This window comes from Tasmannia lanceolata, unplaced genomic scaffold (assembly GCF_043159265.1).
Source record: "Tasmannia lanceolata isolate RefF3 unplaced genomic scaffold, GAP_Taslan_0.1 ptg000008l, whole genome shotgun sequence".
In the NCBI taxonomy this organism is placed as follows: Eukaryota; Viridiplantae; Streptophyta; class Magnoliopsida; order Canellales; family Winteraceae; genus Tasmannia; species Tasmannia lanceolata.
Genome location: NW_027518685.1, coordinates 11,131,730 through 11,139,778, shown reverse-complemented (window position 1 = coordinate 11,139,778; position 8,049 = coordinate 11,131,730). Strand labels below are relative to the sequence as shown.

Genomic DNA, 8,049 nt, shown 5'->3' with positions numbered 1-8,049 from the left:
TGATGGAAATAACAACACGTGCTATATTGACACACAAATATAGCACGACTTGTTAGTCTGGGGAGACTACTTTCACACAACATCTGACGGTAGTGGTCGAAGGAACGAACACCGACTTGTACAAAAAGAAAAAGTAAATCGCGAAGATGATGACAACCCATGTGGGCTTCTATGGTCTTTGTAGGGGTGGCAACGGGGCGGGTCGGGGCCGGATGTTGGGGTCCCCTTCCCCTTCCCCTCTGCGGGGAATTTTCCCCCTCCCCTTCCCCTTCCCCTCTGCGGGGATGGTGGGGAACCCCCCTCCCCTCCCCGCGGGGAATATCTAATCCCCTTCCCCTTCCCCTCCCCGCATCCTTCGGGGACAAAATCCCCGCCCCGCCCCCTCTTTGGAACCCAACCAAACCAGCAAACAGAGCTTCTTTCTTCTACGTCCATTACAGACAATATTGTGATGAATGCTATGATTCTATTCATGTGATCAACAAACAGATTTACAAAATCAGAAATGCATGGATGAGACAACAAACATAAATAACAACAGGACCTCATCTTTCAGCAATTTTCTGCATAAATTATGGAATGATAAATAGGAAATGAGCACCAGGATTACCTTCATTAACAGGCAGCCAATGTGCAAAAAGTAACTATTTCAGTAGTCACAATGAACTTTAAAAGTCCATAAGTGGGCGCTCACACACGCAAAATAATGTTCATTAGTTCATTCTGTATAGCATGTTAACCCCCATATGAGCATGAGAAATGAGAATGGAGAAGAAAACAAAATCAACAAATGACTTATTTCTTTAACTGCAATTCAGTCTAGTGCTGACATGAAACAAATTTCTAGTAGCTAAATTTTTCTTGTTGAAAATTAAAACCTGCAATCCAACCTTAAAATTCTATTGGCACTATGATTTTTTGATAATTGCATACACTCAGCGTCTCAGGCTCTCAGCTTGTCTTTATTATTTCAACATCTGTGAAAAGGTTATTATAGCTCCCAAAATGCTCTCAGAAGCTAATTAAAAGGAAAAGACAAGCTAAGTTTATGTTTGGGGGAATCTTGTAGCCGATCCACAGAGTTTCTAGTATTTTTCCTTAAAAAAAACACTTAAAAATTTACAAAAAAATGGCATTGATTAGCGGGGCGGGGCGGGCGCGGGGACAACTCCATCCCCTTCCCCTTCCCCTCCCCGCACCGGGGAATTTTTATATTCCCCTTCCCCTTTCAAATCGGGGAATCCCCTCCCCAAACGGGGCGAGGCGGGGCGGATCCCCGCTTTTTCGGGTGAAATTGCCAGCCCTAGGTCTTTGAGATGTTGAACAAAACCATCGATATTTCGACTATGGTTCTCATTTTCAGCAGAGAATATCTTTCGTACTGCCCTCGCTTTGGCTCTAAACTCCTCACCCTCAGCTTCCACCATTACCAACTTCAATGTTTTGGCAATGTCATTCCTCGTGAAGGACCCATCACTTTCGTTCCTTGGCACCTCTACACCAATCTTCTTCTCTTCCATCACTCGAGCATTCAACGGTTGGTCTGCTATCATGGGTAGGAGAATAAGAGGCTTCCCAAACCCAAGAGCCTCAATGACTGAGCCCCAACCCCCGTGGCAGAAGAAACCTCCAATTGACTGGTGCGCTAAGAGCTTAAGCTGAGGGACCCAACCCTTGCAAACAAGTCCCCAGCCCTTGGTTCGATCCTCAAACCCCATAGGTAGTATCTCCTCGCCCACGTCCGGTGGAATCTGGAGCGCCCAAACAAAGGGCAATCGTGATAGTTCTAACCCAAAGGCAATTTCATGAACTTGCTCTGTAGTATATAGTAACTCAATTCCAAATCCAACATAAACTACAGACCCTGGTGTTTGTTGGTCTAGCCATTCACCCTCTACCCACTTGTCATGCCCACTAGTATCTTCTTGTATTGAAGGAGGGAGCAGACCTATAGGAAGAACTGGTTTCTGGAATAACTCGCCAAGGCGACCTAACCAATCCGGTTCGAATTCGGTGCAGCTTCGTAGAGCCACAAGGTCACACCCATGGAGAGTTGAAAAGATCCTAAAATTGAGAGACACCCCGGAAGCATCTTCTCTCGTTGTTGCATGAAAAAATTGTCTAGCCTGGTAGGGTCGGTACACCACGTTAGAAGGGAATGGGACCCATGGAGGTACCACAGTTAATTGTTCGGGCGATGAACGGGGGTCTCTAAAGGGCATCATCGTGGGTGGTGGTAGGCCAATGAATCCACGCATGGCAGCACTAAACGCTCCAAAGTAGGCACATGGAAGCTTGAACTTAGTAGCTACCCGTGAGACCCAGTAAGAGAAGATATCATAAATAATCCAATCTGGAGGGGGGGATGCATGTTCAAGGAACAATGACAAAGGTTCCTCTAGTCCGTCCAGTGTTTTAAACAGGTACTGACCCTTGGCTAGTGGAATGTCTCTGGTGGCCTCGGCATCTTTCGGTAGGCCCTTGACATGAGGGAAGGGAAACTCACTAGATTTATCTTGGGGGAGGTATCTGGAGGAATGTCTGAGAGCCTAGCAATGTTTTTGGGAGTAGAAATGAAGGATATATGGTGACCTCTTTTGGCTAAGCACTTAGAGAGCTCTAGAAAAGGTATTATGTGACCAAAGGCTAACCACGGAAACATAACAAGGTGAAGCTTTACTTCTTCTGTAATTTCCATTTGTGAGGGACTTGTAATGACGGCAGTGAGTAACGAATAGATGCGATTAACTCTTTTGGCTAACGCTTGGAGAGTTCTTAGAATGGAATACAGGGCTATGTTGGAAACTGTGAGAGAGAGAGAGAGAGGGGTAAACACAACAGTTGTTAGGGGTGATGTCAGCCACGTCTTGGGCAATTACGCGTTATTGTATGGGACCAAAAGGTTAGCTCGCTTTTATAATATGCTGCTGAACGCACTCCACACGTTATTAAAAAAGTACGGTACACACAGCAGTAGTTGTAGGGTAAGCCTCACATTATTAGGGAGGGCGATGTCAGCCACGTCTTGAAAAAGGTAAATATACGCAATTACGCGTTATTGTATTGGGACAAAAGGTTAGCTAATATGATGCTGTCACCAGTACTGTATTTTGATGAACACACAGCTCACCTTATTAAAAAGTACGGTATGGCCTGCACCATAGGATGATCCAAACCGTTCATTAGATAGGCCACTGCTTAAATATGTTGTGCCCAAAAGCCATTTTCATAGGTTGATCCTAACTCCTATGGTGCGGGCAATACCGTACTTTTAAATAAAGCTTGGAGTGTGTTCATCAAAATATAGTAGCGGTGATATCATTTCCCAATAATAAACAACTGCATCCTAATTGTACGAGAGGAACAGAGAGGGTTGGTGGGAGCGGGGAAAAAATATTTAAAATTGGTAAGAAAAACAATGACTCTTGTTTTTGTTCTTTTCACGATCTTGAATCGCCTACTTTTGTTTAGATGCACAAAAGCTCGGCAGCCATCGGAATTTGGTTTGGATTTGGCATACTATTCCACGTTTGGTTGCCAAAATGCATTGGACTCCCATTGATTCCCTTGGCTTTCTCTCATGTAAGGATTGCTTGTCTTTTTCTTGTCCCCTTATTTCAAAAGCAAAGAATTATGGTTGAACTTTCTAGGGAATGATGCTCTCTCTCTCTTTATCTCTCGCTTCCCTCTCTCTCCTCTCTCCATATATTGGTAATGACACCCCCTACTTTTTCTTCTACTCTCCCATTATTTGCCGTGCAACCAAACACTATTATACAATTTTCCAAGGTAATTCCAGGCAAATCAAAATTCTTGTCTCTTTCCTTCGACTTCCTATTCCACTACTCTCCGAGCCATTCCAAGCAACCAAACGTAGCAATAATGAAACGAAATTTTTTCATTTCCAGACTGGAGCGGAAATGAGTCAAATGAGAAATCACTTTGTCAAGAGACCTTGGCCCCTCTCGTTCCAAATAAAACCTATCCTCTCTCTATGTTTGTATTCTCCAACGAACTGCCGTTGAATCCCCATCTGAACGCGGATCCCAGGTTAGCCACCATCTCCCTCCCCTCTCTCTCAGTCTCTACTACGGATCGTCTCTTCTTACTCCTCTTTCTTCGTTGTCTTCTTGCCAAAAGAGGCCTGGTTATGTTAGCTCGGCTTGTGTTACGAACCCGAATCGGTTCGCAACAGATTTGATCTTCTTAGAGGGAAGATTAGCCTCTTGATCCACATCGAGGGAAGGATCAGTCCACCTTTGTGCACAAAACACAAGTTCTGAAACAATTTTCTTCATTCATCTAAGAAAGGAAATGTACATATTATTTATAGAAAACCCTTAATCTAGACAACCCTTATCTCTAAGGGGCTGTTTGGATACGCGGAATTTAGAATCCAGGTTATAGTTTGAAAACAATGTAAAGAGGGTTCATGATCAAGCTGCTCTCTACTGTCGTGACAGTGTTTCTCGGATTTTAAGAAAGAAATCCAGGTTTTAGAAATCTCTCCGGTATCCAGAGATTTCTAAAACCTAGAAACACGGGATGATATGTTACGCTCTTGCTGATGGAAAGAAGGGCGAGAAATCAGAAAACGACGGCTGGTCCGCTTCTTCTCTTGTCTCTCATCTACAATTTTGAAGAAATCCCAGATTCTAAAATCTGTATATCCAAACGGCCCCTAAGAGTCCTACCCAAACCAAATAACTAAGAAGGCAATCTCTAAAACTACAAAATCAAAACTAATTTATTCTATTCCAAGTGGGACCCATAAGCATGTAACAGTTTGAGCCTCATTGCAGGTCAATGGTTTCTGTACAGGAATTAAGCTGCCTGAGCATTGCTTAGGATTTCAGTTGATGGGGATTAGGGTTTTAGCAATGGGGGGTTGTCAATCGGTAATGAATGTTTTTTTCAATGCGTGTTTGGCCGTTGTTATTATTGATTTTTACATTGTAATGCTACTGTGACTGGGGGTTTTGAAATTGCAAGGTTTCTCTGCTTCTACTCCTACTCCCTCTTGGTTTGCAGCTGTTCTTGGGTATATAGATGGCTAAATTTTTACATTTGTAAGAGTTGTTGATGTTTTCTCTATGAAGATTATTGGGAAAATGGAGGCTTTAAATGAGGGAGATGAAGCTTTGGTAGGTTTCTCATTGGGGCTGGCGAACAGAGGCATTTTAAGGAACTGAATTTAGGGTTCTTTTATGAGGCAATTTTGTGATTGAGGCTTTGGCTGGAAGCTTTGAAGATTTGGGTTCAACACAGATTTTGATGATTGGTTCTGCTGAAGGAAGTTTTTGTTTTTGGCTTGGTAATTGAGGTATTGTTGTAGAAAGTTTGGAGATTTTGGGTTTGAAGGCAAAATCGGATGAAGATGGCACCTTCCTCGCCTCCCACACAATCACAATCCAAATCGATCTCTGATCCACCCACTTCTTCAAATTCTCCCCAATCCTCGCTTCCACCTCCTTTTCCATCCCCTTCCACTCGTTTCAATTACGAATTAGTTTGTAACACAACTTTTTTACAGTAATTTGGGTTAAAAATATTTTATGGAATCTGAAGGAAACACAATGACAAGGTTGTCAATAGGTTTTGGTGTTACAAGCACATTTGCTGAATGATTTTTTTGTTCCTGAGATACTTTTCCCAAAAGCTTTATCTTCCCGAGTTTTCATCACCAAACATGGTTCTGATTCTTTAGAATCCAAATCAAAGATCCATTGTTCATTCGGTCTCGGATCAATGCCCTGTCATTTTGGACCCGATAATGGAATCTTGGGGTCCCCCTCCTTTCCGATTTGAGATTGCATGGTTATTCGTCCCTAGCATGGTAGAAAAGCTAGGTAGCTGGTGGGCATCCTATGAATCTGAGGGTCCATCTATTGTTAGAATCAGTAGGAAGCTAAGATTTGTGAAGGAGAAATTAAGGGAGTGGATGAAGGGGCAAAGAAGTATTGATCTAACCCGGAAAGTGTGGCTGGAAAGTAGAATCGGGGAAATTAAGGACCTCGAGGAAAATGGGCTAGGGTCTTTTTATTTGAGGGAGGAGCTTGGTAGGATAAAAGAAGAGCTCAAAGGGATGTTGTTACATGAGGAAATTTCATGGAGACAAAAATCCAGAGATAGGTGGATAAAGGAGGGGGATAAAAATACGGCATACTTTCATGCCATGGCCAGTGGAAGGAGGAGGAGAAATAGGATCGAATCTTTAGTAGATATGGGAGTGGCAGTATCGGGTAAAGATGAGATTTCCAAAGTTGTTTTACAGTTTTACAATTCCTTATATACGTCGGATCGGGGTCCCAGACCAACTCCGGAACATCTTGACTTTAGCAGTTTGGATCTATCTTTGTGTGCGGAGTTGGAAAAACCTTTTGAAGAGGAGGAGATTGAGAGAGGGGTTTTTGCTCTGAGCAAAGATACAGCTCCGGGGCCGGACGGTTTTTGTCTTGCCTTTTTCCAATCATGTTGGGAATATGTGAGAAAGGACATATTAGATGTTTTCATGGAGTTTTTTAATGGTATGGAGCTGGACAAGGGCGCGGGGGCTACCTTCATCACTCTTATACCTAAAGTAGCGGGGGCAACAAAAATTACCGATTTCCGTCCTATTAGTCTGGTGGGTAGTTTATATAAAATTTTGGCTAAGGTTCTAGCGGAGCGCTTGAAGAAAGTACTATCGGTGGTTATCTCGGATTACCAAAGTGCTTTTGTAGCGAAGAAACAAATATTGGATTGCTCCCTTATTGCCAATGAGGCCATTGATTATTATCGTAGGCTCAAGTTGAGAGGAATTCTTTACAAACTGGATATGGAAAAGGTTACAATAGAGTTGAGTGGGACTGTTTAGATTTCCTGTTTGCTAAAATGGGTTTTGGGAGTAGATGACGCAAATGGATTATGTCATGAGTGTCCTCGGCGTGGTTTTCAGTGTTGTTAAATGGGTCTCCTGAAGGCTTTTTTAAGTCTTCCTGTGGGCTTCGGCATGGGGACCCTTTATCTCCCTTCTTGTTTGTCTTCGTGGCGGAAACTCCGAGTAGATTGTTAGCTAAAGGATGCGACATAGGGTTGTTCAAAGGCTTCAATATTGGGAGAGATTGTGTGGAGGTCTCTCACCTCCATTTCGCCGACGATACGCTCTTGTTCTATGTTCCGGAGAGATCCCAAGTGTTAAATTTGAAGTCCGCTTACTTTGAGATGTTATGAAATGATAATGGGACAAAGATCTAATTTCCATAAATCTAGAATGTTTGCGCTGAATGTCCCCTTGGATGAGGCTTTGGAGTTAGTGAGGTTATTGGGTTGCGAGATGGATAATCTCCCGGCTGCGTACCCCGATCCGGGAGAGAGGTGGAGGACGAGCCCCCAGCGGCCTCTTGGATCATCCACACGTGAAGGAGAGCTCTACCAAGGAACTCTTGAAACAAAACAAAACTCAGAGTCGCCATCCATGGTATACGGCCATGGATCCTAAAAAAATAAGCTCTGTATACCATGGATAACCAGAAATGAATGGGTTCGTGCTTGATTACGAATGGAGAAGGTCCGAAGAGCGCCTCCAATTCGTTCGAGTGCAAGCACTTGGTCTCTTATGCCATTTATTATTAGATCCAAAGAATTTTGGGTAAAATCATATGAAATGGGAACAATCCTCAGGAGTCGTCTACCTAAGCATGCATTTCCTGAGAATATAAATAATAAGCATACAAAAGATAAATGAAAGAAGTGTGCCACCTAAACATAGCTAGGTTGTGAGTGATATGCCTAACTGGTGTCTAAGTTCTAGTGGACATACACATGCAAGCTACAGCTAAAGGTATAGGATCAGTACAAGAAAGTAAGAAAATACAGCAAAACACACAACACAAATCAACTCTATACATGACTGGACAAGACAAAACCTAAAACTCTAATGCAGGACTTGACTCGGACCAAGATGGCCGTCCATCCCAGCTGCTCTACGTATCCCGGCCTCGGGAAGAATCGGAGTCAACGTAGTTCGATAACCTATTCTAACTACGATGCCTAACCATCTAGAACCGC

General features: G+C 43.2%; 1 pseudogene; it reads right to left on the bottom strand.

Annotated features, from left to right (window-relative positions):
• Nucleotides 1-363: 363 nt before the first annotated feature.
• On the bottom strand, nt 364-4,769 carry LOC143882850 (UDP-glycosyltransferase 91C1 pseudogene; annotated as a pseudogene).
• Between the last annotated feature and the right edge of the window lie 3,280 nt (nt 4,770-8,049).